At 46.7% G+C, this 8,298-nt stretch overlaps 1 long non-coding RNA gene across 1 annotated transcript; it reads right to left on the reverse strand.

Annotated features, from left to right (window-relative positions):
• Window positions 1-5,874: 5,874 nt before the first annotated feature.
• LOC120991723 lies at window positions 5,875-6,986 on the reverse strand. The gene is made up of 2 exons (XR_005776780.1): window positions 6,878-6,986; window positions 5,875-5,909 (listed from the first exon to the last, which is right to left on the reverse strand). It is a non-coding gene; the product is annotated as an uncharacterized LOC120991723 (long non-coding RNA).
• Between the last annotated feature and the right edge of the window lie 1,312 nt (window positions 6,987-8,298).

Genomic DNA, 8,298 nt, shown 5'->3' on the forward strand with positions numbered 1-8,298 from the left:
CTGTGTAGCTGCGGTAACACAGCAAAACCGCAGACAAATGCTGCACTACCTAAATGCACTATATAGAATGTATATTATTGGTATATAACACCCTGCTTTAATCAGGTTTTTTTTTTTTGGGGGGGGCAACTGGTTAATAACACCAGTAGAAATGATTTCTTCAAATAGTGTTGGGCACTCTGTGTAGATGCCGTAACGCAGCAAAACCACAGACAAATGCTGCACTACCTAAATGCACTATATAGAAAGCATATTATTGGTATATAACACCTCTGCCTCAATCAGGTTTTTTGGGGGGCAACTGGTAAATCACACCAGTAGAAACTATTTGTTCCAATAGCGTTTGTCCCTCTGTGTGGCTGCAGTATCGCAGCAAGACCGCACACAACTGCTGCACAATACAATTGCACTATAATATACTTTCTATGTTAGAAATTATTTTATAAGTATATTACACACCTATCGATAGCACACCTATACCAGTCCTTAAAAGGACTATTAGCCAGCATTTAGTGTCCCTAACAGTCTGTCCCTGCTCCACACAGCAACCTCTCCCTACACTGGCAAAAGACTGAATGTAAAAGTGCACCCAGATCAGGTTTATTTATAAGGTAGGGGGTATGTCCATGTGCTGTAACGTCTCAATTTGCTGTCCTGTACCACCTGATGAAATTGTCATGGGTCAAAGTTCTTCAAAATGTAAAAGAATATGGCAGGCATGAATATCGCCATTTGTTCGCATGTTAGGCGAACGCGCAAAGTTTTCCGCGAAAAAAACGCCGGACGAACCGCAAGGCCATCTCTACTGGCATATGGGGGGAAGAGGCACTTGGTACTGGAACATGGGGGAGAGAGGCACTTGTTACTGGTATATGGGGGGGGGGGAGAGGCACTTGTTACTGGCACATTGGGAGGAGAGGCACTTGTTACTGGCATATGGGGGGGAGAGGCACTTGTTACTGGCACATTGGGAGGAGAGGCACTTGTTACTGGCATATGGGGGGAGAGGCACTTGTTACTGGCACATGGGGGGTAGAGAGGCACTTGTTACTGGCATAAGGAGGGGAGGCACTTGTTACTGGCACATGGGGGGAAGAACTGGCATATGGGGGGAGAGAGGCACTTGTTACTGGCACAAGGGGCGGGAGAGAGGCACTTTTTACTGGTATGTGGGGGGAGAGGCACTTGTTACTGGCATATGGGGGGAAAGGCACTTGAAACTAGCATATGGGGGGAGAGAGGCACTTGTTACGGGCATATGGGGCAGAGAGGCACTTGTTACTGGCATATGGGGGGAGAGAGGCACTTGTTACTGGCATATGGGGGGAGAACTGGCATATGGGAGGTAGAGAGGCACTTGTTACTGGCATATGGGGGGAGAACTGGCATATGCGGGGAGAGAGGCACTTGTTACTGGCATATGGGGGGGGGAGAACTGGCATATGGGGGGAAGAGAGGCACTTGTTACTGGCATATGGGTGGGAAAGAGGCACTTGTTACTGGCACATGGGGAAGGTACTTGTTACTGGCACATGGGGGGGAAGAGAGGCACTTGTTACTGGCATATGGGGAGAAAGGCACTTTTTACTGGCATATGGGGGGGGGGGGAAGAGAAGCCACTTGTTACTCGCATACAGGGGGGAGAACTGGCATATTGGGTGGGAGAGAGGCGCTTGTTACTGGCACATGGGGGAGAGGCACTTGTTACTGCCACATGGGGGGGAGAGGCACTTGTTACTGGCACATGGGGAGAGGTACTTGTTACTGGCACATTATTATGGGGCACTATGGGGGCTTCTACTGAGGCAACAAAGAAGGGGAAAGGCACTTGTTACTGGCACATGGGGGGAAGAGAGGGACTTTTTACTGGCACATGGGGGGGTGGCACTTGTTACTGGCATATGGGGGGGGGAGAGGCACTTGTTACTGGCATAAGGTGAGGGGAGATGCACTTGTTACTGGCACATGGGGGAAGAACTGGCATATGGGGGGTAGAGAGGCACTTGTTACTGGCACTTGGGGGAGGCACATGTTACTGACATATGGGGGGGAGAAGCACTTGTTACTGGCACAATGGAAGGAGAGGCACTTGTTTCTGGCATATGGGGGGGAGAGAGGCACTTGTTACTGGCATAGGGGGGAAGGAACTTGTTACTGGCATATGGGGGAGGCACTTGTTACTGGCATATGGGGGGAGAGAGGCACTTGTTACGGGCATATGGGGGAAGAACTGGCATATGGGTGGGAGAGAGAGGCATTTTTTACTGGCATATGGGGGGTGAGAGAGGCACTTGTTACTGGCACTTGTGGTGGGAGAGAGGCACTTGTTACTGGCATATTAGGGGGAGAGGCACTTGTTACTGGTTAATGGGCGCAGAGAGGCCCTTGTTTGGGGGGCATCTATGGGGGGCACTTGTTACTGACACATTATTATGGGGCACTATGGGGGCTTCTACTGAGGCCACAAAGAAGGGGTATTTTATATGGGGGGCTCTATGTGGTACTAGCATTATCGGGGTATTATCTGTTTCTGCAGTATAGTATTGGGCAGCACAGCTGCACAGTATTGGGGGTAGTAGTACATCATTTGTCCAGAAGATGGCAGGATGATGGAAAAGTAGTAAACTAAGATTTTTTTTTGTTGTCAAACTGCAGAGACGGAAAATGGCAACAAAATGGTGGTCTGGTCTGAAAGGAGAAGACGAGGACAGAGAACATTTACATCAAAGGAGACGTCACTGGATGTAAGAGGTATGAGGCGATGAATTTCTGTAGTGATGGGATCAGGGGTGTAACGATCACGGCGTGACCGTGACTGGGGGGTGAAGGCGAGATATGGGTGTGGCTGAAGGTGGAACATGGGCGTGGCTGGAGGCATAACATTGGTGGGGCCTGGAAGGGGGCCCTTGATCTATTTTGCCCGGGGGCCCTGAGAGTTCTCAGTCCGCCCCTGAGGAGGAAGAGGAGATGGAGAGTCATCCTGATGTCGACATCGACGTCTTGCCTGTTGGTACTCTGGCACACATGGCTGACTTCATGTTAGGCTGCCTTTCGTGCGACCCTCGCGTTATACGCATTTTAGATAACACAGATTACTGGGTGTTCACCCTTCTCGATCCCCGCTACAAAGAGAACTTCTCATCTCTAATTCCTGTGGTGGAGAAGACGAGTAAAACGGTACAATACCAGAAGGTACTTTTTGAGAAATTGCTCCAAAATTTTCCATCTGACAACGTGGCCGGCAGAGTCCGTACTTTCTTAGGCAACCGAGAAAGGGAGACAAGGGGAACACACAACAGTTACAACAAATGCAGGGCAACAGTCTCCAAGGCATGGGACACTTTCATGACACCCCTCCAGCAACCTCACCCTGAAGCGCGGCCTACTGGTACAAGGAGGGAAACATTTTGGAAGATGGTGAAGGAATACATAGCAGACTGTGTCAGCGTCCTAAGTGATCCCTCAGTGCCTTACAAATACTGGGTGTCCAAGCTGGAAATGTGGCACAAACTTGTGCTCTACGCCTTGGAGGTGCTGGCCTGCCCTGCCACAAGAGTTTTGTCTGAGCGTGTATTTAGTGCTGCTGGTGGCATTATAACAGATAAGCATATTCGCTTGTCTACTGGCAATGCTGACAAGTTGACTCAGATAAAAATGAAGAAGGCCTGGATTGCACCTGACTTCTCCACTCCACCAGAGGAGAGCTGAGCTGATGATGATCATAAAGGCAATTTCAATCTATAATTTATAATGTACTCAATCTACTGTAGTGTATTCCCATGCACCTTTTCCACCACAAAAAAAGAGTATATGGTTGAATCTTGTTTTCTCCTCCTCCTCCTCATCCAGATTGTATATATTCCCTCCACTCTAATTTTGTTAATAGGCTCAGCTCAACAGCATGCACTCACATATAAAGTTATACAAATAATGTTTTAGAGGGTCAGCTTAGCAGCAGGCCCTCTCATATAATGTTTTACAGGGTCAGCTTAACTGCAGGCCCTCGCATATAATGTTTTACAGGGTCAGCTCATCTGCAGGCCCTCACCTACAATCTTTTAGAGGGTCAGCTCACCTTCTGATGATGACAGCGAAGTCTTGCCTGTTGTTACTTTGGCACACATGGCTGACTTCATGTTAGGCTGCCTTTACCATGACCCGCACGTTATACGCATTTTATACAACACAGATTACTGGTTGTTCACAATCTTGACCCTCGCTACAAAGATAACATCTCAACTCTTATTCCTCTGGTGGAGAGGACAAGCAAAACAATGCTATACCAGAAGGTCCTTGTTAAAAAATTGCTCCAAAGTTGATAGAGCAGATATCCAAATGTATCGTCGCCGTCACGGGGATGTGCAATCGCCTAGAAGTTATCTAGAGTCAACAAAGCGGCAGCAGGCCCTCACCTAGAAGTCCAGTCTCAGTAGCCAAGAGTCTGGTCAACACAATCTTCACCTTGATGGCACACTGGGTGAACGTTGTGGAGGCCAGGAACAAGTTGTCTGCTGGCTGGCTGTTGGCACCAGACTTGCCCTCCAATAGATCCTCGTTAACGGAAAGTGTACTCATTCCAATAACAGGGCCGCTTAGGAGTGCTGTATTGTTATTTATCATCACTACCGAGTCGGGAGTGGGTAATTGCCGCTTACCTGCTGCCTTCCTTGGATTCTCCTGCTTTAATAACTTGACCCACCCTCTCTGGATGGTTCACAATTAGAAAAAAAAAGGGGCGAGGCAACAACAGCGAATCAGATTTCAGCCATTGACCTCCCTTAGATGTGGTATCCCTTTCGTAAGCTCCCTCTCCGGCATCGAACCCTGATTCCCCGTTACCCATGATTACCATGGTAGGCACAGAAAAGAACATCAAAAGTTGATAGGGCAGACATCAACCTCTAGGCAATCGCCCAGAGGTTATCTAGAGTCACTAATGCGGCAGCAGGGCCTCGCCCCTAAGGTTTTAGATGGTCATATCAGCAGGCCCTTGCTTCAAATGTTTTTGAGGGTCACCAGCAGGCCATCAATCATAATTTTTCAAGGGTGTGTATGATGCCCTCCTTTTATGTGTAACAAAGGGTGTTTTGGAGTGCCGGTTCCTTGTAATTTTTGGCAGCCCTTTCACTTAGTGCATAGACTTTGAGTGTAGGAGTCCCACTACATGAACAATTGTACCACAATGTGAATGAGGCCCTCCTTTATGTGATATGCAAGCTGTTTCAGAGTCCCTCTTGCTTGTAATTTTTGGCACTTTGCACTATACAATTGAATAGAGAATATTTCCTAACATTTTTTCCTGTAAAATAGATTCTTTTTTATTTTTATTTTTTGGGGGGGGGTTGTGCGTATTTTTGTCAGTCTGTAAAAGTGGCGTACAACTCGGAGAACATGGTTCCCAGCAGCGACCTGGGAGTCAAAGATGCATCCGGACATCATCCCCATGCTGTTCCTGATCCATTTTGATGGTGTTTCTGTCACTTTCTGACTTTTTTCAATGAACCAGGCACCCTCCCCTCTTCAGAAAAAGGGGTGCACCTGTTTGTCTCCCATTGACTTCCATTATACTCAAGTGCTCGGCCGAACACACAAATATAGCAATGTTTTCGGGCCGAACACCCAAATACTTTGGTGCTCGGTCTTCTATCTATCTATCTATCTATCTATCTATCTATCTATCTATCTATCTATCTATCAATCAAAATCTATCTATCACTTACCAGGGGGAGTTACAGCACACTCAACTTAGTCCACTTAGTCACTTGGGCAAGAAAATAAAAGTAGCATTGGAGAAAATCTGAAAGGCTGCTGCATGGTCTTTTCCATGCACCTTTACAAAACCTTATGTATCTGTTGCTTGCAATTCAGCCTTTGACAGACAAGTGCTTATTAAGGCTGCAATTTCTACTCTCCCTGTAATTGTGCAGAACCCCAAGCAACCAGACAGAGGTTAAACAATAGTGGATTTATAAAAATATACGGCAGAACAGTCCAAACCAGTAAGCATATACAGGTAACCAACCCGAATAATAACCTGTGCAGGGAAACACCAAAGGGACAGCCAGTGAGCAGGCCAAAGTTCTTATGCACAGTAATAGTCCGTGTAACGTGGTTCCTAGGGATGAGACATCAGGATTTCCAGGGTCCGATCCAAGGTCATACTCGAGACAAACTGTTCAGCAAAGATGAGGTAGTCTCTAGAGATAAATCGAGGAAGGCAGATGTCATGCACAGGTAAGTCTGGAGAATATGAACTGCAACATACACCCGGGTTGTCAAAACAACAGTGGGCACTGACCAGCCAGGGAAATCACCTTTTAAGTACCTGCTAGCCAATCACAAAGTGCCATGTGTCTATTCCTCATAGGTCATATAATGATCCTAATCCCTGACACTTGTGTGGCCTAGGCTGGTCCTTAATCACTTACCCCATGCCTGTCCTCTAATCTACTAGAATTTACGTACAGGTATTTTCCCCATCAGCGGCCGGCGTAGCGAATAAGATGCGCGTACATTCGGCCGCGTATCCTTTTGCGAACCTCACCTCGAGCATGCACGCGGACGCGAGTGGCCCAGCATGAATACACGATCGCGTCGGCGCGGATGCCGGAACAGAACCCGCAGGTGATACCAGAGGCAGGAAAGGCCGCTGCGTGCCGCCACCAATCCGGTCAATCTGCCTCCGAGACCTCAGCAGTCTTCCCCTCCGGCGACCATGCTGACGCACTACCGCGTCTGCCCGCAAAGTAGTCGGAACTGAAGACTCCCTGGGCACATGCGTCACCTGTACCGCTAGTCCAATGGGGTCCCCCACAGGCCGAGCCCCACGATGACCCCTTGGGGCCCCGGTGGATCGCGGAACAGGAGAGTGTCTTACACTCCCCTTGTTTAATATTACTTCTTATATCCCTTTGTGTGTGCTGCTTAAATGACGATAAGGAAAGAATACATTTGCTTACTGTAAGATATCTTTCCTTGAGTCCCAAGGCAGCAGATACATATGTCTGCCTAGTGGGTGTGCACTCCTGTATAGAGGGAGTTAATTAGTCTGATTTACTAATGATTTGTTGCCTGTCCTAGACTGGAGGAGCAAGACATTAACCCTTTGTGTGTGCTGCCTTTGGACTCAAGGAAAGATAAATTTTCACAAGCAAATGTATTCTATCTCAACAACTCCCAAAAGCTTTGAATCCTGTTCTTGATGAACTATCAGAAATTAAGAGAGAAGTAAAAGAGATTTGCTTTCTACAACACCTTAATTACTTCAGCCCTTGACTAAGCCGCCACTCTCACACAAACTAGAACCTGTATAATCAATTGACAACGCTTGCACTCTAATCAGACAAAAAAAACTATGACAAGCTGCCAGAGTTGCAGAATAGAAGAAAACTTACTCTAAAGAGGCCTTCATCCTATACAAAACCTTCAAAAGTAACCTAAAAACCCACTTCTACAGGAAAGCAATAAGCATGCCACCACACAGCTAAATGAGCAGCCTTTCTCCTCACCTGATGTGTTCTTTCCCCTTCCTTTGTAGATTATAAGCTCTTGCAGTCAGGGTCCTCTTCTCCTCTGTACCAGTCTGTTAATAGTTTCTAGTTTATTGTATTTTTATATTATGTATGTGTAACCCCCACGTGATGTACAGTGCCATGGAATTAATGATGCTTTAAAAAATAAATAATAATAATCTCCAAAATGGGGTAAGCCATTGTGTGGGGAGGTGGAAAAGTCATTTGCCAAATAGTACATTAGGTAGATCTCAGGTTGTCTGTGGAGTCTAATTCATGAGGTGAAAATGAAGGGCTGCCCACAATCTAAAATAGATTCTTTTTCTTTTTTTTTTTTTTGGGGGGGGGGGGTTGTGCGTATTTTTGTCAGTCTGTAAAAGTGGCGTACAACTCGGAGAACATGGTTCCCAGCAGCGACCTGGGAGTCAAAGATGCATCCGGACATCATCCCCATGCTGTTCCTGATCCATTTTGATGGTGTTTCTGTCACTTTCTGACTTTTTTCAATGAACCAGGCACCCTCCCCTCTTCAGAAAAAGGGGTGCACCTGTTTGTCTCCCATTGACTTCCATTATACTCAAGTGCTCGGCCGAACACACAAATATAGCAATGTTTTCGGGCCGAACACCCAAATACTTTGGTGCTCGGTCATCTATCTATCTATCTATCTATCTATCTATCTATCTATCTATCTATCTATCAAAATCTATCTATCACTTACCTGATGTGTTCTTTCCTCTTCCTTTGTAGATTATAAGCTCTTGCATTAATGATGCTTTAAAAAATA

Source organism: Bufo bufo, chromosome 2, assembly GCF_905171765.1.
Source record: "Bufo bufo chromosome 2, aBufBuf1.1, whole genome shotgun sequence".
Taxonomy (NCBI): domain Eukaryota; kingdom Metazoa; phylum Chordata; class Amphibia; order Anura; family Bufonidae; genus Bufo; species Bufo bufo.